The sequence below is a fragment of the Chrysochloris asiatica genome, unplaced genomic scaffold (genome assembly GCF_000296735.1).
Source record: "Chrysochloris asiatica unplaced genomic scaffold, ChrAsi1.0 scaffold00025, whole genome shotgun sequence".
Lineage (NCBI taxonomy): Eukaryota > Metazoa > Chordata > Mammalia > Afrosoricida > Chrysochloridae > Chrysochloris > Chrysochloris asiatica.
The window spans coordinates 11,897,397-11,923,574 of NW_006408543.1; the positions used below are offsets into that span (position 1 = coordinate 11,897,397).

At 47.0% G+C, this 26,178-nt stretch overlaps 1 pseudogene; it reads right to left on the bottom strand.

Annotated features, from left to right (window-relative positions):
- Positions 1 to 15,024: 15,024 nt before the first annotated feature.
- LOC102841293 lies at positions 15,025 to 15,286 on the bottom strand (annotated as a pseudogene).
- Positions 15,287 to 26,178: the final 10,892 nt, after the last annotated feature.

The window sequence follows — 26,178 nt, forward strand, 5'->3', positions numbered from 1 at the left end:
CCGAGGAGTGGCTGGTAGTTTCAAACTGCTGACCTTAAGGTTCGCAGCCCAATTCATAACCACTACGTTACCAGAGCTCCTTACATGTTGGTGGGGTGTATATTTTATAGGGGTAGGGTCAGTGTGCATGTGAGGTTTTTTTAAAATCACGTTCCTGTTGTCTGCAATAGTGCTCCCTACAGACACGTGTGATCTATTTTAAGAACTTCTGTGGGTCCTTCTGGCACCACCATCAACCACCAGATCAGAAAGGGACCATTTTTCCCCTTGGTTGCTAAGTAATGAGTAGCAGAGATGGGCTTGAAATCACTCAATCCCACTAGACTTCCTTCACCTGTCAGAGAAAAAATAGGAAACCCCCCAACAAGATGGATTGGCACAGTGGCAACAGCAGTGGGCTCAAGCTTAACCATGATTGTGAGGATGGCGCAGTACCAGGCAGTGTTTCCTTCTGTTGTGTGTAGGGTCGCTATGAGTCGGAACTCGCTCCAGGGCATATTTCTGACACGGCACTGCCCCCTGCTGGTCAGAGTTTACTGTGTTTTCTCCAGCTGCTGAGTTCTAGGCTGGACAAGTTATGGTGCCCTCTGGGGGTGATTTTGGAACTGTGTTAAAAGCACCGGAGTTCCCTGGGAAAAGCAAACAAAGGCATGTACAATTGTATTCAGAGACATATCGGCACACGCTCTGTGTAACAAGCACTCATGCCAGTACACACACGCGGACACGTACTTGCACACATGAGCACGTGCCCACGCAGGCTTCCACGCGCACACACTGGCATACAGACATACAGCCTGTGGTCTTGTTTGACGCACATTTGAGCCTGACACAGTGAATGGTGGGACTCTTTTCACCTTTTCCTTTTCGCTCTACTTGTCCCATCTCAGTCTTTTGGGGCCGCGCGTGCCCCTCTATTCAATACTTCAACTTTGAGGTTTGGGGAGCTCTCGGGGTGCAGAGTCCTGGTGTGGGGCTGTGGGTTAATATGCTGGACTGCAAAGTCGCTTTGAACTGCAAGGTCAGCGGTTCAAGCTCACCAGCTGCTCCTCAGAAACCTTATACAGGGTCACTTAGGGTCGGAACCGACTCAATGGCACTTAATAACAACAACAACAAAGTAGTGTAATAAAGGAGCCCTGGCAGTGTAGTGTGTTACACCTTGGGCTGCTGACTGCAAGATCGGCAGTTCAAACCCACTGGCCGCTCCTTAGGAGAAAGAGGAGACTCTTGGCTCCTGTGAAGATTTACCGTCTCAGAAATCCTAAGAAGCATTTCTACTCTGTCCTATCTAAGGTGGCTATGAGTCGGAATCCACTGACAGGTAGTGTGTTTGGGGGTGCCTAGGTTAAACGTTGTGCTGATAACCAAAAGCTAAAGCAGTTCAAACCCACCAGCTGCTCTTTGGGAGAAAGATAAGACAGTCTACTTCTGTAAAGATTTCAACCTTGGGAACACTAGCGAGCACTTCTCTGTCCTGGAGGCTTGCTGCGACCTGGAATTGACTCAGAGGCAATGGGCTACTTGGTTTTATTACACAGAGCTGCAATGGCCCAAACTTAATCCATTGGTATGAAAAGCAAAAGAAAGAAAAAACTTGTGCATGACACCTTTTAATTATTTGGGGAATTGACAGAATTCACATTGAAGTGCTTCAACATACTGATGTAGCACTGGAGACGGTCACTCATCTATGCCAAGTGATTTGGAAGACAGCTTGCTACCAGCCAGTCAATTGGAAGAGATCCATATTTGTTCCCATTCCAAAGAAGGTAACCCAACGAAATGTGCAAAGCATCTAATAATTTCATTCATATCACATGCAAATAACATTTGCTGAAGATAATTCAAAAACAGTTGCAGCGGAAAATTGATAGGGAGCTGCCAGAATGTCAAGCTGGATTCAGAACAGGATGTGGGACAAGGGATATCACTGCTGACACCAGATGGATCTTGGTTAAAAACATCTGAAGATCTAAAATATGTTTACTTGTGTTATGTTGACTACGCAAAGGCATTCGGCTGTGTGGATCATAACAGACTATGAATATCATTGTGAAGAATGAGTCTTCCATAACACATCATTGTGCTCATGGGGAGTCTGTTCATAGACCGAGAGGCAGTCGTTGGAACAGAACAAGGGGATACTGAATGGTTTAAAATCAGGAAAGGCGTTCACCAGGGTTGTATTCGTTCACTATACTTATTCAATCTGCATACTGAGCAAGGAAATCCAAGAAATTAGATTATGTGAAGAAGAACATGACATCAGGATTGGAGGAAAGCTTATCAACAATCTGTGATATGAAGATGATATAACCTTGCTTGCTGGAAGTGAAGAGGACTTAAAATACTTACTGATAAAGCTCAAAAACCACAGCCTTCAGTCTGGTTTACACCTCAATGTAAAGAAAACAAAAGTTCTCACCACTGGACCAATAAATACCAACATGATAAGTGGAGAAAAGATTGAAGTTGTTTAGATATTGGCTACCTAAAATAGGGGTGGGAGGGATGATAAAGGCACAAAATGACTGGCTTACAAGTTTTCAAGAGAGAGTTTACTCTCAAAGTGCAGGGGAAGGTAAAGTCCCCACTGAATAGTTTTCATCTTGTCTAGATGGGTCTGGTGAAAAGAGATGGGGTAAGATTTTTATGATTCAATAGAGTAATTGTTATTATAACTAATTGTGACAGTCACAATTGTAAAGGTAAAAGTTTTATAACATAAAGGGGGAGCAGTTAATCTTACAGTCCACAAAGAGAGGACCCTAGGACCATCAAGGGAGAATAGCACAAGTGGAATGTGGGACCCTAACCAGAGAAGCAATGACACCAGAGATGGAGGCAGAGATGATGACATGGAGAGAGAGAGCAGCTGAAGACTCTAGACTCATGGAAAGAGAGGGACTGAGTGCTGGTGGCCAGGAGGCAGGCTTGCAGAATGTGCCCTTTGGTTGTTTAAATCATTATATATTCCTGAGTGTTCTTTTGTACATCCCTCCCCCCTCCCAAAAAAACCCAAAACAACAACAAGAAATGCTGTTGAATGATGTTGTATGGAAGAGATTGTAATCATTGCAATGAAACAATGATGTAAAACTGATGTTCTCTCAGGTAAGCTATCACTCAATTCACAATAAAATTCTTAAAAAAAAAAAAAAAAGACTGAAGTCAACGCTTCATTTTGCTTGGATCCACAATCAACACTCATGGAAACAGCAGTCAAGAAATCAAAGAAAGGTAAAACTGCTGCAAAAGATCTCTTTAAAGTGTTCAAGAGTAAAGATGTCTCTGAAGACTAAGGTGCATCTGACCCAAACCATGGTATTTTCAATAGCTTCATATGCATGTGCAAGTTAGGCAATGGATAAAGAAGACTATAGAAGAATCGATGCATCTGAATTATGGTGTTGGAGAAGAATGTTGAAAGTACCATGGACTGTCAGAAGAACAAGTAATCTTGGAAGAAGTACAGCCAGAATCTTCCTTAGGAGGGAGGATGGCGAGACTGCACCTTGTACTTTGGATCTATTGTCAAGAAGGACCCGTTCCTGGACAAGGGCATTATGCTTGGTAAAGTCAATGGTCAGCAAAAAAAGAGGGCGACGGCCCAGTGAGATGATTGACACAGTGGAATAACAACCGGTTCAAGCCCAACAGTTGTGAGGAAGGTAGAGGACTCAGCAGTGTCCCATCTGTCATGCATAAGGCTACTATTAGTAGGAACTGACTCTATAGCATCTACAACAATAACAAATTCTTTGGGGACAGAACCCAGTATAGGCTGATCTTGGGTCAGGTTCTAATTGCTGGGACTCATGGGTAATTAGTACCTGGTGCCATCAAAGACCACAGGACAGTGTTGAATTCTCCAATAAGCTAGATAAGCACAAGCTTACCTGTGTTTACTAATCTGTAGTGAATAATTTCACATTTTTCACCACATCAGAGATTCTGCTTTTAGGTCTGGCTGGCCTCGGCTCTCTCCCAACCCCACAGCACCTTTTTATAGAATCAAAGCCTCTTTTCAAATTTACAATCCCTGACAGGATGGAATGCCCAGTCAGCAAGACAAGCATGGGCTTACCTGTGCTTACTTACTAATCTAGAATGAACAATTTCACATGAGTTTCTTGAAAGACCACCTGAATAGCCTACTCTGCTGAAGGAGCCAGTAGGACCAAGGCCAAGACCAGGGACAATGTGTTAGCCAGGAAGTTGAATGTGTTTGCTTTCTCATTGTTTGTTGCTATCTTATTTACCTGCCTGTTTTGTGTCTACCTCCCCATGAGAAGGGGCAGGGAGGGGCCACTGGATCAGCTCCTGATGCCAGGCACAAAAAAACCAACAACCCACCGCCGTGGATTCTGACTCACCATGAAACTATAACAGAGTAGAACGGCCCCACAGAATTTTCAAGACTGTAATCTTTATGGAAGCTGAATGCCATAGCGTTCCCCCCAGAAGTGGTTGGTGGGTTTGAACAGCCAACCTTTTGGTTAGCGGCCAAGCACTTAACCACTGTGCCACTAGGCACATCATAGGTCTCAATGATTGTTTATTGAATAAGCAAGTAAATGTGTTTCACTTCATTTTTCTTCTCTAAGAACTGAAGACACAGCTTTCTTCCTGGGGCTTGTTTGGTAAGGAGGTCTCCACTGGAGCCCTTCAGGCTCTGGCTTCCCTTCCATCCAGGTATACGCTGTTGTCTGTAGCTGACCATTTGCAGCCCGCTCAGACAATAGGGACCTCGTTCCTCAGCATGTTTCAGAGCCCAGCCCAGCAGTGTGGTGTCATGTGGGTTCGCAGGTGTTGGTTGGAGGGGTACTCCATCCTCTAGGGCAGCTCACAGAGACGACAGAAACTTAAGAATTGGAAAATGTCTTGCAAGACCCAAGGGCAGACAGGCCTGGTTACCGTGGTAGTTAATGTTGTTTGTCTTATTTACAGAAAAGGTCTCGCAGCCGGGCCTGCATAAACATCAGCCATGTGTTTCTACTGGCTTGGAGTAGCCAGCTCTCCGTAGGTGCCCTGCCATGACAGGCCTGCCCAGGCCAAGTGGAAATTCACTGGAGGCTCCACAAACTGGCCAGCCTTTCCAGTCACCAGGGGTCCTAGGAGCCCTCCTCCACTTGCCCTCTATCCCTTCACCCTCAAAGACTCACACAGCTTCCCAGTTCCAGGGAGCTGAGTGGGAAGAACATTCCCACCAGGCACCAGAGGGAGTATTCTCTTTGCCTGGGTCCCGACAATCACCCTGATGACTGAGGTAGCAGGTGCCCCTCAGAATAACCCCTGCTTTACCACCCTGAGGGCCAGCACCAGGACCTGCATTTAGGCTGGATGCCTCTGCAGCATGGAACCCTTGGAACTTGACCCATGACTCTCTTAACTGCTATGCCCCAACCAGCACTTGCCCCAAAGGTAGACCTGTCCTGTCTTTTAGGATAACCAGTCCCTGGTGGCGCTATAGGATAATCACTGGACTGCTAACTGCAAGGTCAGCAGTTCGAGCCCACCAGCCGCTCTTGGCAACCTCAAACAGAGTTGCTATGAGTTGGAACTGACTTGTCTGCACACAGTAATAATATTAAATAATAACAGGCTCTGACTGGGACTCAGAGCTTTGGATTCAAGCTCTCCACTGTCTGCACTAGTCACTGAGTCAACCCCTCGCACCGTGTCTGCCTCACTTGGGTCCTGGCTGTCAGTCTGGACCCTCTTTGGGGTATGATACAAACTCTGGAAAAGACACCTTGGTGTTAACCCATGATTTCAGCCAGAAGCACCTGACAGCAACATTATTCACGCATTTATCTAAAAAAATGTGCTCCATGGCAGGAATTGTTCAACAGTCTGTGTGTTCATTCCTAGCAAGCGCCCCAGGAGTCGGGACTCAATGGACAAGGAGGAGATATTATACAGATTTTAGAAGACATGCTGAAGCCAACCAGGGATTCCAACCCAGGTTCTGTGACTCACCAGATACTTGGCCTTGGACAAGAAACCTTACATGCTTCAGTTTTCTCATTTGCAATTATGTTGTTGTTAGCTAGGAGTTGGTTTCCGACTCCTGGTGACCCCAGGCACAATGGAACAAAACTCTGCTCTCTCCATGATTGGTCACATGGTGACCCACAATGTTTTCAGTGGCTGATGTTTGGAAGTATATCACCAGGTCTTTCTTCCTAGGCTCTTAGTCTAGAAGAGCCGCTGAAATCTTCTCAGCATCCCAGCAACATGCAGACCTCCTGTACTGACAGACTGTGCTAACTGGGAATCTAACCCAGACCTTTAAGGATGGCCATCAATACCAGTGTGCCTAGGGTAATACTAGTATCTATTTTACAGGGGCTTTGTGAGAATCAGGAGGGTTAATGTATTTGCAAAGAGCACAGAGCAGTGCCCACTATTAGTGAACGAGTAAATGAAGCTACAACTGTGCATTCAGCATTCTCTGAAAAGTGTTGAAATATACCAGGTTAGGCTTTCAAGGATCACTCATTCATTCACTGAATATCTATTGAATGTTTCTGATAAAATCATACACCATGCTGGATGCCGGGGATTAAAAAGTTGAATAGAATCAAGTGTTTGTTCACAAATGGCTCAGGGGATGGCAGGGGATTTAACAGGGAGGTCTGAAGCCCTTGAAATATATCCCAGGTGTGATGATGGAGAGAGCACGCAGTTGGGACCTGTCCTACCTGGGCTATGGAAGAGGAGCACCAGACTAGAGGTGACACAGGAATTGAGTCACAGATGAGTCGATCACATCCTTTATTTAAATCAAAGATGGGAGCCAGACACTTAGGAGTTAATATCTTAATGAATACAAAACAACAACTATCGCAATAAGGCCAACAGTCAGTCAGTGGGAGAGGATTTCACAGATACTGCTTCCCATTCTTTCAGGCTAGATGTTTGTAATCCAAGGAGAACAGGGAGAACCCTACATTAAGGAACATCCTTTTCACTGCGGTCAAGTTAAGTGAGCTCATAGTAAAACTGGGTTCCGTTAAGTAAATGACTGGCATTCAAGTTGACTATGGGAAAACCATTAAAAAAACACAAACCTTGATGACCTGTTGAGTTGTATGAACTAGACAGTTGGCTTCTTACAAGAATAAGGTTTCTGTAAAATTTCAAAGAGTATAAAGAGTATGATTGTACCTTCAACTGGGGGGACATTGGGTTGAAGTTCACAGAAAAGGGTCAGAAATAAGAGTTTTCCAAAGGCTGTTGACCAGTCCTCCTCATCTTCACCCACCCTTCTTCCTAAGCTTGTCCTCCAAGGATGCGTCTCAGATGCATTAGGGAGTGACCAGACTCCAAAGAAGTACAAAGTCACTGGTGGGAACAATTTAACACCCACCTATTCAGGGTTTCTCTCATCCAAGTTGGGGGTCCTCTTGAAACTCAAGACAGTAGATATGGAGTCACAAGATCCATGCGACTTGCTAAGCACTCAAATCATTGCCCTTGGGTGGACGTCTTTGAACTCAATGTAGTAGCTGCCCTTAGAGTTGCAGGTCACTCAAAACTTTCATTTGATGACTCCAGCATAAGTGAGGTTGGCCCAGGATCGGGCAGTGTTTCATTCTGTTGTGCATGACGTCGCTATGGGTCAGTACTGACTCGATGGCACCTAACAACAACAATGGGGAAAAGTGAAGCTCCAGAAAACAGTCCCCGTTTTGGGATCAGAAGTGAGTGGCCGAGGGCAGGGTTTCTAAACCTCAGTCCGAATGGCATTTTGGGCTGAGTAATTCTTTGTTGTGGAGACATCAGCAGCCATGACCTCTACCCATTTATTGTTGTTGAGTGTTATCAAGTCGGTTCTGAGGAGCTGCTGGTAAGCTTGAACTGCCGACCATGCGGTTCAAATTGACTTTGCCATCCAACGCATTAACCCACAGCACCACACCAGGACTCCATCTACCCACTACATGCCCATATAAGGTGATGACAACTAAAAATATCTCCAGACATAGCTTAATGTTCTCTGGAAGGCAAACTTGGTCCCACTGGGAACCACTAGAACTAGAAACTTGGTAGTTAGCCCTGGGTTCAAGGCTCTGCTCCCATGCTGACCAGCTTGACCAGGCCACCCCCCTCCCCACTCCCAAGCCCCTCGGAGCCTGATATCTTTAGTGTGAATGTGTGAAGTCCCTTGTCAGACCCACTTGGGCCACTGGGATGATGCTTCCAACAGTGCACACTGCAATTCTCTGGTTGGTTAACATGGTAACATGAAGAGGAGAGCCTGCGGTGGTCACTCAGGACGGGGAGACAGGCTCGTTGTGGGAGGAGGCTCTGGATTCCCGAGTCAGTGGAACATCTACTGCCTGCAAAGCCCTGGGCTGTTAGTCAGGATTTACACCCAAGACAGAAGGCCCCAGACCTCCTCTTTGGAAGGTGGATAGGTAGTCAGCCAGAAGCAGGGTCCAGATGCACATGGTAAGTAAGCATCACTTCATATTTGGAATGGGTTTCAAGCTAAGACCAATGTTGGCTCCCTGCTGGGCTGAGATTCCCCTGGGGCCTCACCAAGGGCAGACTTCTGGGTCTGTCTGCCTCCATTTCTACCATACTAAGAATGTACGGTATCTGCAATGACTTACACTATCCCAGATAGATATTCCAGAATTGATGTTGCTCATTCTATGTAGTTTTGGCCAGTCCATCACCTTTCTGATAGCTACCATCTTTTCTTCCTGGGCAGCTGAAAGGGACATTCAGTGTGTGCCCCTCATCCCTGGACCCCGTGACCTAAAAGATTGTCTCACTCTGGGGGAATCCTCCATCTTCTTCAATTGCCATGGTTTGGGTTTTGTCCCCTGTCAACTCCCCCAAAGTCAGCAAAAACTTAAGCGGTGACCTCATAAGGGACTTCTGGAATGTGTGGGTGCTGGGACAGTTTTGATACTCAGGCCTTCTTAGCGTGGCACCCTTCCTGCTTGAAGACTCCATCCGTCTGGGTTTTTAGCACACCCTCCCATCCCTCTCACTGAGAATCCATGTCAGGGGACCACAGACAGGGTCCGGGGAGGAGAATGGATACACTGACACTGCCCACTCCCACACAGCAGCTCCTCCTCCCCACTGCTGTGATCTTCTCTGGGGACAATTGATGGGCATGTGAGCCAAAGACCAGTCCCTGCCGGAGTCTGGGAAGACCAGGTGATCCTTTTGCTTCTGGTGAATGCACAACTTACTGGAAGATGGGACCCTGGGTCAGGGACCCACTTACAGGGTGGTCTCAGCTGCCTTCCTTGAAAATGAAAGGTTCTGAACACTCTTAGTTAATTCTAGATTCAGTTCGTTGTCAGTGGATTTGGGTTCATGCTTAACTGCTGTGTGTAGAGTACAGCTGCTCTGGAGGATGATCAAAACAGAAAAGACCTCTAGGTTTGTCTTCCAACACACCTCTGGGTGGATTTGAACTCCCAACCTTTCAAGTTAAGGGCTTAACACTTGCACCACCCATGGACTCATGCAAAGTCCTGACTAGCTGCTGATCTAAAAATGCTGATCAATCCGTGTGGAGGGGAGAAGACTTTTCCTGGAGATTATATTTGAAACAGGGAATCTGGTCACAAGCTCTCTAGAACACACAGCTCAGTCCCAGCCACCTCCCTAGGGACGGTTAATTTTGGAGGGACAGATAATTATGATATAGGATCCCTGGTGGTAGTAAGCACTAGACTGGATATCACAAGGTCGGCAGTTCCAACCTACCAGGTGCTTCTCTTGAGAAAGATGGGGCTTTCTGCTCCTATGAAGAGTTACAGCCTAGGAAGCCCCATACAGGATCATGGTGACTCGGGATCCACTTAGATGGCAGTGAGTTGGGGGTATTACAATGACTGGCTGAAGATGTTGTGCACCCACCCAGCCAGATGTAGAGAGAACGGAGTGGGGTCTGAATCTCAGCTCCCAGCTCCTCAGAGACCAGCCCTGAGGCACACAACCTGGCTTAAGTTTACTCAATATAAAAATGGACAATAATTAGTATACACCCTCTGTACCTTTAATCCTGCCCCTAGGTGGTTTTGAGAATTCAGTGAGATGTGAACAGAGTACACCAAAAGCCTTCACAAACAGTGGACTTAAGAGTAATGTTGTGACATGCCATCAAATCAGTTCTGACTCACAGTGACCCTGGATAGGGTTTTGGAGGAGCAGCTGATGGGTTTGAACTGCCGACCTTACAGTTAGCAGTGCAGGGCTTATTCTACAGCACCACCCCCCAGGACTCTGAGTAAATAATGTTGTTGTTGTTAAGTGCCATTGAGTTGGTTGTGACCCTGTATAGGATTTCCGAGGATCAGCTGGTGAGCTTGAACCACCGACCTTGAAGTTCAAAGCGACTTTGCAGTCCAGCGCATTAACCCACAGCGCCACAGCTGTGAGTAATCTTCCCATACCAATGAATGACGGTCATACTCCCGAAGAAGGAAAACACCATTCGTCTGGGAGAAAGCCGGTGCTGAGGCACAGATGACAGGCACAGCTTCGTCTCTGCAGCCACCAGGGAGAGAGGGTGACAAGTGTTAATGGGATTGGCCGCCAGCCAAACCTTCCATTTACAACGGGCTGGAGAGCAGCTGAGGCAGCCCCAGCTAAGAGGGACTAGCTGTACCACAGTCCCTTCCGGTATTCCTAGGGTCCTGGGGCCATGTGGAGACGGTGGAACCATCACCCCATGTGTGTTTGGATGGGGGAGGACAGGGGAATCTCACCTCCCTCTTAACCTTGTTTTGTGGAAAAGGGACCAGAAAGCAGTGACTCAGAGTAGGAACAGATTGTTTCATCATCTGGCCTGGCTTCCAAAGGAGGCAAGGGTCAGTTGGCCACGTGGCTAGTTCAAGAGGCCCTGGAGCTTGCTGGCCTCTAGGGATGGCTATGGAGACCTCCCAGATGACGTATATTCCCCTCACACAGATGGGAATTAAGCCCAGGGGAACAGTTCACTCTGAAACACAGTTTGCCATGAGTCAGAACTGATTCAATGGAAACTGGCTGCTTTTGGACATTTTTTCTTTTTGTGAGGCAACTATAAAAAAGGTCAGCAGTTCAAGCTCACCGGCTGCTCCTTGGAAACCCTATACAGGGTCGCTATGGGTTTGAACCAACTTGACGGCACTTGGCAACAACAACAACATAAGTATAGCAGGAGTCCTGGTGTGGCACTGCAGGATACTGTACTGGAACGCGAGGTCCGTTTGGATCCCTAAGTCAGTTCAAGGTCACCAACCGCTCCTCGGAAACCCTATACAGGGTCATTATGAGTCAGAACTAACTTGGCGGCACTTCACAACACCAATAATAAAAACAACAGCAATTGTGAGAATGGTGTAGGACCTGGCAGTGCTTTGTTCTGTTGTATGTGGGGTCACTGTGAGTGGGAACCAACTCGACGGCACCTACCAAGAACAACAGAGGGAGGACATGTTCAGAGAGCATCCCAGCAAACATAGGACCTTTTCCCCAGGGCAGCCCATGGAGAGGCAAGGGCTGTTTTTCCTCAGCACTAAGTCTTTCAAATCCAGGGGGCGTCTGGGGTCAGGCTCAACCAAGGAAGAGCCTATGGGAGCTCCAGGCTGAGGTGCAGAGGAACCCTAACCTCCCTTCCTGCAGTGCCCCGGGGCACCCTGAAAAGCAGACAGTCCTTGCTTCTGATGAGCAGTTCTGGCTGTAGCAAGACACAGTTCATGAGGAATCTCTGTTGGCCTCCCTGGTTTCATCCATGAAGGACCCCTCTGCATGTGGCCTCAGAAAGCTGGTCTTTGGGAAACTCTCTGAGTTTTGTGCTCAACTTTACACAGGGCCAGGGTAAAGTTGAACCACCCTAAATAGCACCCCGAAGCCTGGTAGATGATGGACCTGGTCCAGTCCAAGGAGAGCTGGAAGTCCAGGCATACAGTGACATGGAACCTACCGAACAGCCAATGAACAAACACTCAGAGTCCACTTTGAATGTGCCCTGGAGTTGCCATTCAGTCACCGAAGGCAGCCTGGTGCCGCATGCATAGGGAGCCTGGCTTTAGAGCCGGACAGTACTAGGTTCACATCCCAGCTCAGCTTGCTGGATGTGACCGTCTTCCCTTCTCTGAGCCCCTGGCTTTTTACGTGTGTACTTCAGCGACAGATGCTGTCTTAATACATCGACAGGAGAAATACATGTGTGGATCTAGCTCAGACCAGACAGTGATGCCTGTTCTCTTACCCCCTTTCCTGACATTCCAGACAGTTCATCCCCTGGCTGAGATCCACCCTCTCCTCCTTAACCCCGTGAGTCCTGGTGTGGTGCTGTGGCTAATGCACTGTACTGCAAGGTCGTTTTGAACCACAAAGCTGGCAGTTCAAAATTCACCAGTCGCTCCTCGGAAACCCTACACAGGGTCGCTATGAGTCCGTACCGACTCAATGGCGTTTAACAACAACAAACACACACAACCATCTTCATTGTTCTGAGTGATGGAGAGAAAAAGTAGATTAAGTAACCATCCATTCTGTGATGGAAGCTTTGGGAAGGTGATGTCTAACACCCTTGCCACTAGAAAGGGAACAAGACTTGAAGGTTGGGGTTAAGTGATATTTGCATTGGGAAGAAAACAAAACTTCACAGGGCCAGAGGCAACTGCAGGATGATGAAGCCGCTTTCCAGATAAGTGGTCCTTTCTCTCCTCCTGCGTCCATCACAGCAGGCAGAGCCCTCTCTCCCTCCTTACGCTACCCCCACCAGCTGGCGTGAAGGAACCACCTCCTCCTTCCAGAGCTAGAGGCTTTAGGGAGGTGAAGTCAGAGCACTTGGGGCAGGGCGACCCAAGAAGACTGTGCTCCTGGGATAGACGTGGGGGCTGGATGGGGCAGGGCTTGCTGGAGAAGCAGCCACAGAGAGAGCGCTGGGGCCCCAGTGCACACAGGGCTGATTCATTTCCACCAGCTGCACACGCCAGGCACCATGATTGTTCCAGCCGCGCTCCAGACCCACAGTCTCATGGCTCCTTCCTCCCTGCAGTGGTCAAGCTGCTCTCTGCACTCTCCATGGCCTCGACTGGAAGCAGAAGTGTCTGTAGGTGAACACTTGGCTGCTGGTGACAGATGAAGCCAATCCAAGCTGGTAGCCGGCACCTTCTGGAGGCTGGGCTGGTAATCCTGTTACCATGACAGCTCATTGCCAAGCATCCCAAGATGATTGGTTGCCCCTGGACAATTAAGATGTCCTTTTGCCGGTCATCAAGGGCACCAGTTCCTCCCGAGACCACAGCAGCTATGCGCAGCCCTTTGGCAATCATCCCCAAACACACACGCGAGCTTACTGACTGTTTCATAACCCTAGGGGTAGGGTTTGTGTTGCCTATTTCCTTGTGGAGTCCCTGGGTGGTGCAGATAGGTTCACGCCATCAGCTGGAGATTCATGTCCACCCAGAAGCCCCTCAAAGAAAGGCCTAGTAACACATTTCTGAAAAATCAGATTCTGAAAACCTTACAGAGCACAGCTCTGCTCTGGTATATGCGGGGTCTTCGGGAGCAGGAATGGACTTCAGGACAACTGGTTTTCTTTTGTACAGTGCAGGGAGAAGGCTGGGACAAGTCACTCCAGGCCTGTGGACAAGCGGGTCCCATACTGAGTCCCTTCCCACTTGCTGGCTCACAGTGAGGACTGCCTTTTGGGGGGACAGGAGGCAGTGTACCATGCTCTTTTCTAAAACAGGAAGAAAGGGGGCCCTCCAGCACTGCTCCAACAGCCCATCCCAGCACCCTTGGCCTTTCCTGGGGAGTTTCCTTGATGGTCATGGCCTCGACCACTGATTTTTAAGAACCCTGGTGGCATGGTGCTTAAGCACTCGACAGCTAACTGGAGGGTCAGTGATTTGAATCCACTGACTGCTCCAAGAAGAAAAACGCCTATCAGTCTGCTTCCGAAAAGATTTGCAACCTTAGAAATCCTATGGGGGCAGTTCGATTCCATCCTATGAGGCTGTTGTGAGTGAGGATTACTCAGTGGCCACAGATTTTCTTAAGGACATGAACTTAGATAGAAACACACTTACACAGATGGTATGAAAAGCTAGGGCCTAAACTGCCTGCCACTCAACTGGAGGGTGACCTGGAAATAGTCTCTGAGGACGGCTTTCAGGGCTCTACAGCTGGGAGGACTGAGATCTGATCAAGGAAGGACTTGGCTGGGCAGAAGGGACTCTGAAGCCAGAGTTAGGAAACATTGTTCAACATCGTTCTTGTCCTAGGGCTTAGGCGAGCCTGCTCTTTTCAGTGTCATCCATCTCAAGAATCCTGGGAATTTTCAGGGAAGAAAGAACATCTTCACTTGGGTAGCCTGGCAGATCAAATTCATAAGGACATCTCTTCTTAAAGAGGAAGAGAAAGTGTGGCCAGTGGATTAAAACTACCCCTAGACCCTCAGAATCCCCACCTTGTCCAGCAATGCCCCATCTCCAGATTTCCTGACAGGTTAGAGTGTCTGAAATAACAAAGACACCATTTCTAAGTCAAAGTAGAATGCTCTATGGCCCGCCAAGTGACTGGTACCAATATTTCAAGGGGCTGAAATGGAAAACGGGGCTAGGGACGGTCACATTTCTGAGGATGGTTTCTGTCAGACACCACCCACCAGCTTAGGTAAGTTTGCATGAAAGCAAGAGATTAGAATGTTTTGCTACTGGAGTTCGCCAAATCTTGTCTCTATTTTAAATTTAACCGGCTGCTCTGTCTGTTTCATATTTAGGAATGAAATTTCAAGAGCTCTCCACGCTCTTCTTTAAGGAGGCCTTGCCCTAGCTACCCCAGGGAGCTGGGCACCCAAGTTTCCTAAATCAGTTTGACCCCGGGTTGAGCAATCTGACACCAGGGGCGTTGGGAGATGTTCCCGCAACATAGACATTGGGCCTGCAGCATTCACGTGCTTGGTCAGAACTTCTGGCTCTACGATGTGGGAGCGCGTGGGAGGTCAGGAGCCAGACATGGCTAAGAGCAGGGCCTGACGGCCACCGCTCAAAATGTGAAGGCATACACTACCCCCACCACCACGATGTTCCCCAGCGTGGCGATAATGGCAATCCAGAGCAAGACGGCGTCATTGGAGGACCTCGGGGGCTCCTCCATCTGGCCATTGGAGGCTGCGTGGATATTGCTGGAAGAGTTGAAGAGGGAGTATTCGGTGCTGAAGTCTTCATTGGGTGAGTCCATGAAAGCTCCTCCCATCATGGGCAGCTGTGAAGGAGAGAGAGCATTAGCAGAGTGGACAACATGGCATTCTCATCACTGTGGTTATCTTTGATTTCAATTTGCTGCCACTGTGTTGCTGGGATGCTAGAAGCTACGCCACTGGTGTTTCAAATACCAGCAGGGGCACCACCCACGGTGGGCAGGTTTCAGCAAAGCTTCCAGACTAAGACAAACCACAAAGAAAGGCCTGGGAGATGCTTTGGAAAATTAGCCTTGAAAACTCTATGAATCCTAACAGAAAAGCATCCAAGACTTTGACTCTCTTATTCTGGATGAGTTATCAGAAGAGAACAATCACTGGAGAAGACCACGTCATGTTAGGGACAGGACACCCTCAGTCAACGGACTCACACAAGGGCCGCAACAATGGATTCAAACACACTAACCATCATGAAGATGACGCACGCGTTCCTATCAACAACAACTCAGTGCGGCCCGTGGGAGCTGGGGGGAAACTGCCTTTATCCAGAGAACCCTGCCAGGCAGAGCAGTCCCCACATAAACTTCCTCTTTGTTGATATCAGTTACTCTCCAGTTGATTCTGACTCAAGATGAGTCTGTGTGTTGCAGAATAGAACTGTTGTTTTGAGCTTTTCAATGGTTCTGACCTTTCAGAAGCAGATCACTAATTCTGTCTGCTAAGATATCTCTGGATGGGTTCAAACAACCAACCTTTTGGCAAGTAGTTGAGTGGTGACGGTTTGTGCCACAGGGAGCCGCAGAATTTGTACTGTTGTTGTGAAGTGTCTTCGAGTGGTTCTGACTCACAGTGACCCTCTATAGGGTTTCTGAGGAGTGGCTGGTGGGTTTGAACCACCAACGTTGTGGTTAGTAGTCCAGTGCTTATCCTACAGTGCCTCATCAGAATTTGTACTACTAGCTGCAAAATAAGGGTTTGTTTTTTCTCTCTTCTTCTTTTTTTTTTTTTTTCACAATTTAAGGTGTACATTTCAATCTATAAAAATTTCTGTTTCCAGATAGAGGTATATAATGATATATATACACAACCTTGAAACAACAGTATTCTGTGCATAGATACATGGACAGACACACAGGTTGAATGGTTATGGGAGGAAGAGTGGGATATATATCTATATATAGATATAGATATAGATCCCACAAACATACAAGGGTTTGAAAAAGGATGTTTGTACATGTGGAATCACAGGGAGGAAGCAGGATCCCTGTTGTTGCATAGAGAGAATCTCAGTCATTGAGACGAGACAAACTGTAAAAAAAAGATTTTTTTAAGTAAAATTAATGACCTTGTCTGTAAACCTTCACTCAATTCACAATAAAAAGTTAAAAAAACAAATTTACTGTTTCCAACAACCTTTCGAGGCAGGCACTCTCAGTCCCACTTTACAGATGGGAACAGTAAGGAGATGCTCAGCTCGGTGGCTCACCTGACAGCATTTACCAGAACACACAGGGTTCTCTTTCTAAATGGCAGACCCCACCCGCCCCAATACAGGCTTCTCAGAATGCCTTTAACTCTCCTTTCTAATTTTACAAGTAATATATGCTCAACACAGGGCATTAAGAAAACATAAAAGAAGCTCAAGAAGTAACAGAAAATCATCATCCTACCACTTTGTATGATATGAAAATATCAACAGATTTTTCTTTCCAATCTCTGGGTGGCACAAATAGTTCAACGCTCTAAAGCCAAAAGGCTAGAGGTTTGAATCTTTGCAGAGGTGCCTGGAGAGCTGCTTCCAACAGATCACAGCCTTGAAATCCCTGTGGAGCAGTTCTGTTCTGCACACGTGGGGTCACTGTGAGTGAAAATGGACTTGGTGGTAATTAACAGCAATAACAATGCAGTCCTGGCGTGGCGCTGTGGGTTAATGAGCTGCACTGCAAGGTCAATCTGAACCACAAGGTTGGAGGTTCAAACTCACCAGCTGCTCCTCGGAAATCCTATACAGGGTTGCTATGAATCGGAACAGACTGCACAGCATGTAACAACAACAACAGTAGCAGTCTTTATTTCTCTCTGTGTGTGTGTGAGAGACAGAAAACAAAAGTCTGCAGACATGTGGTTTAATATCTCAGCATCACTAAAAATCCCATCTGCATCCATAAAAATACCATTGCATATTGTTTTTGTTGTTTAGTGACAGTGAGTTGGTTCCAACCCATAGCAACCCTGTATGGGGTTTCTGAGGAGCGTCTGGTGAGCCTGAACCACTGACCTTGTGGTTCAAATTGACTTTTCAGTCCAGCACATTAACCCATAGCACCACATCAGGATTCCCTGTTGTATACTATTCTGTCACAAATGCATGCCATAATTTACCCATTTCCCTGTTGTTATTGTTGCATGGTGTCAAGTTGGTTCCAACTCGTACCAACCCTGTGCACACAGTCCTGTCATCCTCACAATTGTTAATGTCTGATTTCATTTTGCTGCCACTGTGTCAATCCATCTTCCTCATTTTTTTGGCTGACCCTCCTCTTTACTAAGCATGATGTCCTTCTCCAAGGACTGGTCCTTCCTGACACCATGTCTAAAGTGCAAATCTGTCTTGGAAGAAGTTCCGCCCGATTGCTCCTTATAAACAATAATTGTGAGACTTCCTCTCTCGTATTTTGGGCATGTTATCAGAAGGGACCTGGAGAAGGACATCATGCTTGGTAAAGTGGGCGTTCAGTGAAAAGGAGGAAGGAACCTAACACGATGGACTGGCATAGTGTCCACAACAATGGGCTCAAACAACAATTGTGAGGACAGTGCAGGTCGGGGGAGTGTTTTGTTCTGTGGTGCATGGGGTTGCTCTGCGCAGAATTGACTCAATGACACATAACAACAACAACAGTGTTCTTAGGGCACCTGGGTGCTATGAATGGTTGAGCCAACGTTAATGGTTTGAATCCACCCAGAGGTCCCTTGGAGTCTGGGTGTGACACTGTAGGATAAGCACTGGATTGCTAACCACACAGCAGGTGATTCAGATCCAGCAGTCACTCTTTGGAAATGCTATATAGGGTCACTATGGGACGGAACCGACTCGAAGGCACATAACAACACCAAAAGGTACCTTGAAAGGCAAGTGTCATAATCTACTTCTGAAAGTTCGTTGTTGCTATCAAGTGCCATAGAGTTGGTTCCAACTCATTGCGACCCTGTATAGGGTTTCCAAGTAGTTGCTGGTGGGTTTGGACTGCCAAGCTTGTGATTAGCAGTCCTGTGATTATCTTACAGTACCATTCCAGGATTCAGCGTTATTGTTGCTGTTAGGAGCCATCAAGTAGACACCGATTCATAGTGACCCTACTCACAACAGAAGGAAACACGCTGCTCAGTCCTGCACCAACCTCACAATCGTTGGTTGATACACCTGAGCCCATCGCTGCTGCCACCAGGCCAATCCATGTCGTCGGGGGTCTTCCTCTTTTTCTCCGACCATCTGCTCTATCCTTCTCCAGGGACTGGTCCCGCCTAATAATATGTCCGAAGTATCAGAGATGAAGTCTGGCCATCCTGGCTTCTAAGGAGCATTCTGGTTGTACTTCTTCCAACACAGGTTTGTTTGTTCTCCTGGCAGTCCATGATATTTTCAATATTCTCCTCCAACACCAAAACTCAAATGCATCAGTTCTTCTACGGTCTTCCTTATTCACCGTTCAGCTTTCACATTCAAGCAGCAACCTTGAAAATTCAGTTCTACTCTGCACTCATGAGTTGGAATCAATTCGATGGAAATAATTCAACAACAACAGTCATGTTCCATCACCCATCTATCAGTTTGTCAGGCTATATGTAGCTTGCAAACCTGAAGGGGTGATCCAGGGAATTACCAACACCCTTCTATTGTTCTTGTAGCAATTCAAAACTGAGTACATTTTGTGCACCTCTCTTCCAACTGCTTCAGCGATCGTGCAGGGCAATCAGGGAGCTTCCAGTTCATGTGATTTTTGTAGGGTCAGTGAATTAGGCATGACTTGTGTTTGTAGCAGATGGCCCCAGTGCCCACCAGTGTGTGTGGAGGCAGGTTGCCAAGAGATGTTTTTGAAGCTGAGCAACACTGTTGCTCAACTGTCTCCCTCAGGCTTGTTGACTTTGTTTTGATGGTTTTTATTTTGTAAAAGAGATTTCACATTCAAAGTGAAAAGGCAAAGATGTGAAAACAACTTGGAAAGGCAAAATCCTGAAACTGGAAAATTTAAAAAGACAGCTTTGATTCCATCATTTAGAATTCAGGTTGAGTTGATCACCGGATAGTTCAGAAGGAGGAAAGACTGGCATGATGGTCTAGGAACAATCTGGAAGGTCCCTCTCAAAGGCTCTCAGAAAGCTCCAGTCTACACATAAGTCACTGTTGAAGGTACCTCTGGGTTGCTAGCCATTGTTGAAATGAACAATGGGGTCTTCTCACACCAGTGAACTGTGAAGTCACCGGTACCCTGAAAACAGCATCCTTGAGTGAGGTGTCCACTCAAAGCTGATTTTGGGATATGACCACTAATTTCAAATACCGGGAGGAACTATCATGGAGAAAAGAGTACAGCCCAAGGAGGTAGAACAGGAAAACAAGCTTCCTCTTCCGAGGTAGACATTAGCATGACCCACTGCTGTGGAATCCATCCTGCTTCACAGCAACCCATAGGGCAGAGTAGAAGTCATCTACAGAGTTTCTGAGGCTGTAACTCCTGCTGCACAAGACCTCTTTAAAGTGTTCAACAGCAAAGAGGTCAGTTTGAAGACTAAAGTGCTCCTGACCTAAGCCATAGCATTTTTAATAACTGCATATGCACTCAAGAGATCAGACGACGTATTGCATTGGGCAAATCTGCTGCACAGGAACTTTTTAAAGTATTGAAGAGCAGAGATGTCAGCTTGAGGACTAAGGTGCACCTGAGCCAAGCCATGGTATTTTCAATGACCTCATATGGATGTGAAAGCTGGACAGTGAATACGGAAGATCGTAGAAGAATTGATGCCTTTGAGTTGTGGTGTTGGAGGAGAATACTGAAAGTGCCATGGACTGCCAAAAGAACTAACAGATCTGTTTTGGAAGAAGTGCAGCCAGAGTGTTCCTTGGAGGCCACGATGGCTAGGCTTTGTCTCTCATACTTTGGACATATTGTCTGGAGGGAACAGTCGCTGGAGAAGGATGTCATGGTGGGTAAGGTGGAGGGTCAGAGAAAAAGAGGAAGACCCCCAACGAGATGGATTGGCCAGGTGTCATCATTGATGGACTCAAGTGTGGCAGCGGTAGTAAGGTTGGCCCAGGATCGGACATTGTTTCGTTCCGCTGTGCATGGGGTCGCTATGAGTCAATTCCGACTCGATGGCACCTGACAACAACAACAACAACAGGGTCGTTATGAGTTGGAATCAACTCAATGACTGTAGGTTTGGCTCATGTTTATTCTGGTCAGTGGGTACAAGGTTGTCTGTGTCTTTTTGGAATTGAAAAAAATTTCAAATCTTTGAAAATTTTTTGATTGAAATCAGTGTTTGAAAATTGTGCTCCAGCCCCAAGGGTCTCCGTCCTTCAGAATGAGGACACATGGTGACAGAGTGTATTGAGGAAAGGGTTCTGGGGGGCAGGCTGTAATGTGAAGTCCCCACCCCTCTGAGGAGGGGGCAGCCTCCAGACCGCCATCTGTTTTTGCTGAGGAGGTAGAGATTACATAAATCTACCCTGGAGAAACAGACAGCAAATGCTTTCAGAGAGAAGTCTTTCCATGGACAATGCCACCTTTCAAAGGAGGAAACGGAGGCGGCAAAGGACTCTGTGGAGCCTCTGTCTGTGAAGGGACTTGTGGTAGACTCCAGCCTCCAAGAAACCCTCCTCTCTCATACACTTTCTCCGGTGGGCTTCCTGCGTAACCACAAATGAATTTGAGTCTCCTGGGCTGTGGATTTTAAAGTTCAGTTTGTGGCGAGTAAAACCCTTCAGCCTGTCCAAGTCCCCAGAATTTGTGATGTTGTGGGTCTGGTCTGAGCAGGGCTTCCTTCTCTGGACAGCTGCTCAGAGGATGTGGCACAAATCCAGCACACAGATAACCTCAAACAAGCTTCCTGTGGCCAAATCAACTCATGTGCTACACAGCAGAACTGAACGTGGCAGGGTTTCTTGGCTGTATTCTTTATGGGTGCAGACCCCCGGGCCTTTCTTCTGCAGAGCTTCTGGGTGGGTTTGAACCACCAACCTTTAGGCTAGTAGCAGATGACAAACCATTTGCACCACGCCTGGACCTTCAGCACTCATAAATCCTTCGAATACTGAGGAGGTTGGAGATTCCAATATGGCTAGGTCTACGGTGAGGGTCTGTGTGTCTAGGATCACCTCCAGATAAAACACTGGAGGTCCAGTTACACTTGGATGTCAGATAACCAACAAGAATAAATTTGTTATTGTTGTTAGGTGCTGTTGAGTCAGTTCTGACTCATAACGATTTTATGCACAACAGAACGAAACACCGCCCGGTCCTGTGCCATCCTTACAATTACTGTTAAGCTTGAACCCACTGCTGTTGCCACTGGGCCAATACATCTCATTGGGGGTCTTCCTCTTTTTCTCTGAGCCTCACTTTTCTAGCATGATGTCCTTCTCCACAGACCAGTCCCTCCTGATAATATGTCTGAAATATGAGAGACAAAGTCTCACCATCCTGGCTTCTAAGGAGCATTCTGGCTGTACTTCCAACACAGATCTGTTTATTGTTCTGGAAACTCATGGTAATTTTACATACCATAACTCCAATGCATTAAGTTTTCTATGGTCTTCATTATTAACTGTCCAACTTTCACATGTATAGGAGGCTGTTGGAAATTTGGTATAGTCTAATGTGCAGGGTCAGTTTGAACTGCAAGGTTGGATGTTCAAGCTCACCAGCTGCTCCTCGGAAACCCTACATAGGGTCACTATGAATTGGAACCGACTTGATGGCACTTAACAACAACAACAAGTGAACCAGGAGGGAGCAGTCCCTGGACAAGGACACCATGCTTGGTAAAGTAGAGGGTCAGCGAAAAAGAGAAAGACCCCCAACAGGGGAAGGACTGACACAGTGGGTACAACAACGGACTCAAACACCAATTGTGAGGATGATGTAGTACCGGATACACTTCCGTTCAGTTGTGCATAGGGTCACTGTGAGTCGGAACTGACTCAAGGGCACCTAACAACAACAACTAACATCCCAAATATTGCATGGGGCATACTCATGCAAAAATTATTCCTTATGCTTAGGACATTTAAATGTATGAACCTGTTGTATTTTAGTTGCTAGATCTGACAATTCTATGAGGGGCCAAACAGAGAAAGATCTGCCAATGCAGAATTTGTACAAGAGATCACACGTGCACTGTTTTCTTCTGTGGTACACAGGGTCACTCTGAGCCAGAATCCACTTCAATAACAACAACAACAACAACCAAGGACCACATCCGCATTTTTGTCTCCTCAGAGCACACCGACTGTGGCTCTCTAGATGACCTTGTTGTTGTTGTGAAGTGCCCTCGAGTGGATTCCGACACATAGCGAACCTGTACTGGATTTCCAAGAAGCAGCTAGTGAGCTTGAACCATAGACCTTGCAGTTCAAACGACTTTGCAGTCTGACACATTAGCCCACAGCACCACACCTGGACTCCCTAGATGACCTAGTTCATTGGAAAATTCCAGAGAAGTTTCCAGCCAGCCCGTCAACGTCATTAAAATACTTTTTTTAATCACTAAATTCTTGCAGGGTCTCTACAGTCTAAATGTAAAGGTTAAGTGCTTCCCTTTCATTATTCATTCAGCAAACACTGAATGAAGGCTCACCTGGGCCAGGTGTCATTGGGCAGACATGAGGGATGTGAAGGGGTTAGCCAGGACCCCTGTTCTTGAAGGACTCAACGTTTAAAAGGACACAGACTTGACTATGGAGTCATAAGACGTTCTTAAACGCACGCTCCCAGAGACAGGGTCAAGGCACTTGGTACTGTCAGTAGTCATGGGCATTAGATAGGAACCGGCAAAGTTTGGGTTAATGATGTGTGCAGAAGAATGGGGCCTTAGGTCTTTCTTCCCAGTGGTGTGGCGTGGGCACATGAAGGACCCACTCTTTGCCTCAGTCTCCCCATTTGTAAAAGGAGGATAACAGTAGACATTTCCTCATAGGGTGTGAACAAGGGAGAAGACATCCTTCCATGTCTGCTTCCTAGGACACCAAAGTGGGAAATGACTTATTTCAAAAGAGAATTTTCAGATAGAGATTGTAGGATTCTGGACACCTAGAGATAATCTCCAAGGAGAATGGGAGACTCCAGAGAGGACAACCAGAGCCACACTTCAGGGAGGACCCTCCTTTGATCACAGTGGTCCACCCCTCACACACGGGCTCCTCACTGACAGGATGACCGAGACAGAATGTTTCTGCACAGTTGCCCAGCTATATACAAGGAGCTCTGGTAACATAGTGGTTACGTGTCTGGCTGCTAATCTCATGGTCAGCAGTTCGAAGCTACCAGCTGTTTCACAGGAGAAAGATGAGACTTTCTGTTCCCGTAAAGATATACAGCCTTGGAAGCCCAGTACAGGGTCGCTGTGAGTCGGAACTGACTCCATAGCACATAACAACGACAGTACATGAGGGAGTCCTGGTGTGGTGCTTTAGAATAAGAGCTGGATGCTAACCTCAAAGTCTGAGGTTCAAACCCACCAGCTTTTTCTCGGAACCCCAACACAGGGTAGCCATGAATTGGAACGGACTCAACGGCACTTAACAACAATAAGAAGTCCAAAAAGCAACCCTCTCTGCTGTCTCGGGGTTCTCAGGTGAGGAATCTCAAGCAGAAGAAGGATGCAATCCTGCTCTGGTCATTTCATCCCCTGAGACCTTAGGAATGGTCTGGAAAAAATGTTAACCAGCACACGACTGAAGATTCTTCTTAATGAGGTGTATGCGCTGTGGTCACCATATAAAATCCAGGCTGAAAAAAATAAAGGTTGGAGTGTGCTGGGGAAAAAGATCCCAAAGTGAAATGAGCTGTGATTAAGTGCTTGGAAATGTAACAGAAAGGCAGTATTTCATGGCATTGGACTCAATACTAGAAAATCCCTCCAGCTCCATGGCACGAGCAGTTCACAGAGGGCAGTAGTCACAGACAGGCTCTGAGAGGTCCAGCGGAGGAGGCTGGAGCACTCAAAAGTTCCCCACCCACTCAGATCAGCAGCATCAGCTCCCTGACCACCACACGTCCATCTAGGTCCACCTAGCTTCATGTACATTCCATGTTGACCCTAGCCAGAGATGTTGCCTCCCGGGTAGGTGGTGCCTTCCCATCTTGTTGTGGTTGTTGTTAGGTGCCGGCGAGTCACTTCCAACTCATAGCGACCCCAGATACACAACAGAAGGAAATACTGCCTGCCCTGCACCAACCTAACCACCATTGCTCTGCTTGATGCAACTGTTGAATGGTTGCGGCCACTGTATCAGCCCATCTCATTGGAGGGCTCCCTCCATTTCACTGACCCTCTTTTAATCAAGTACGATGTCCTTCTCTAGGGACTGACCCTTCCTTTTGGACAACACGTCCAAAGCATGAAAGACAAAGTCTCACCATCCTGGCTTCTATGCAACATTCTGGCTGTACTTCTTCCAAGATCGATTTGTTTGTTCATCTGGTCATCCATGGAATATTCAGTACTCTTCACTAATGGCATCAGTTCTTCTTCAGCCTTCCTTATTGATTATTCAGCTTTCAAATGCATTAAGAAGCGAATGAAAAGACCAAGGCTTGGGCCAGATGTACCTTAGTCTTCAAAGTCATCTCTTTGCTTTTGAACACTTTAAAGAGGTCTTTTGCAGCAGATCTGTCCAATGCAATACTTCTTAAAGAAGGTAAAACCAATTTTCTGATCATTTAAGTATCCCCTCAAAGCTTATAGACGGAATTATGAGTATAAGTACAAATACTACATAATGCTCCAGGATCATTATTATGGAAATCAATATGATTGATGGATATTGATGGATATCAATATTAATGATATTGACTAATAACTATACAGAGACACTCTGCGCGTCACCTGAAAGTGCTCTTGGAAAAAACAATACCCTCAGAGGTGACAAGGGGCCAGTGGACAAAGACTCCCCTTCTGAAGAAGTCTAACGTGGCTGTGAAGTTCTGCTCATCCTTGACAGCAGCAGTGCTGACCAGTGGATGATCCCACCACAGCCCATGGTGATGGCTCCGTGGTAGACGTCTTGCTTTCCCTGTAGGAGGCATGGAAGTGTGACTCCAGGCCAATGCATCTCATCCCCAGCCAGAGCCAGCCTGTCAGTGTATTGCTATGATGTTGTTCAGTTTCAGCTGAGCTTCCAGACTGAGATAGCCTGAGAAGGAAGACCTGGTGATCTGCTTCCCAAAATCAGCCAGCGAAAACCCTGGAGAGCACAACCATAAGATTCCGAATTGATCACAGGGATGGCATTTCGTTCCATTGTGTACAGGGTCAGTACAAGTTAGGGGCAGACTCAGGGCAGCGACCAACAACAAATAGGTCCTGCTTTGGTCTCATCTCAGCTGAAGGTGACTGGGGGGCGAGAATCCTTTTGAACTTCTGGTGGAGACTTCAGCAAGGGGAGAAGTCGAGGGCCAGAATCAGTGCTGACTCAGTTTGGAAGGAGCACCTCCCGGGTACTATGCATCTTCCCTAATGTCATTTGATTGTGCATCACCCAATCTGGGAACATTGTCCAGACCTCCAAACCTCTAAGCTGGAACCACCCAGCCCTGCAGAACACAGGCCTCTCCACACACAGCTCGGGACAATGAAAGATACACTGATCAATGGAACAGAATTGAGAATCCAGATATTAACCCATCCACATACAGTCAACTGATTTTCAACAAAGTGCCCAGGTATATTGCATGGGGAGAAGATAGTCTCTTTAACAGATGGTGCTGGCAGAA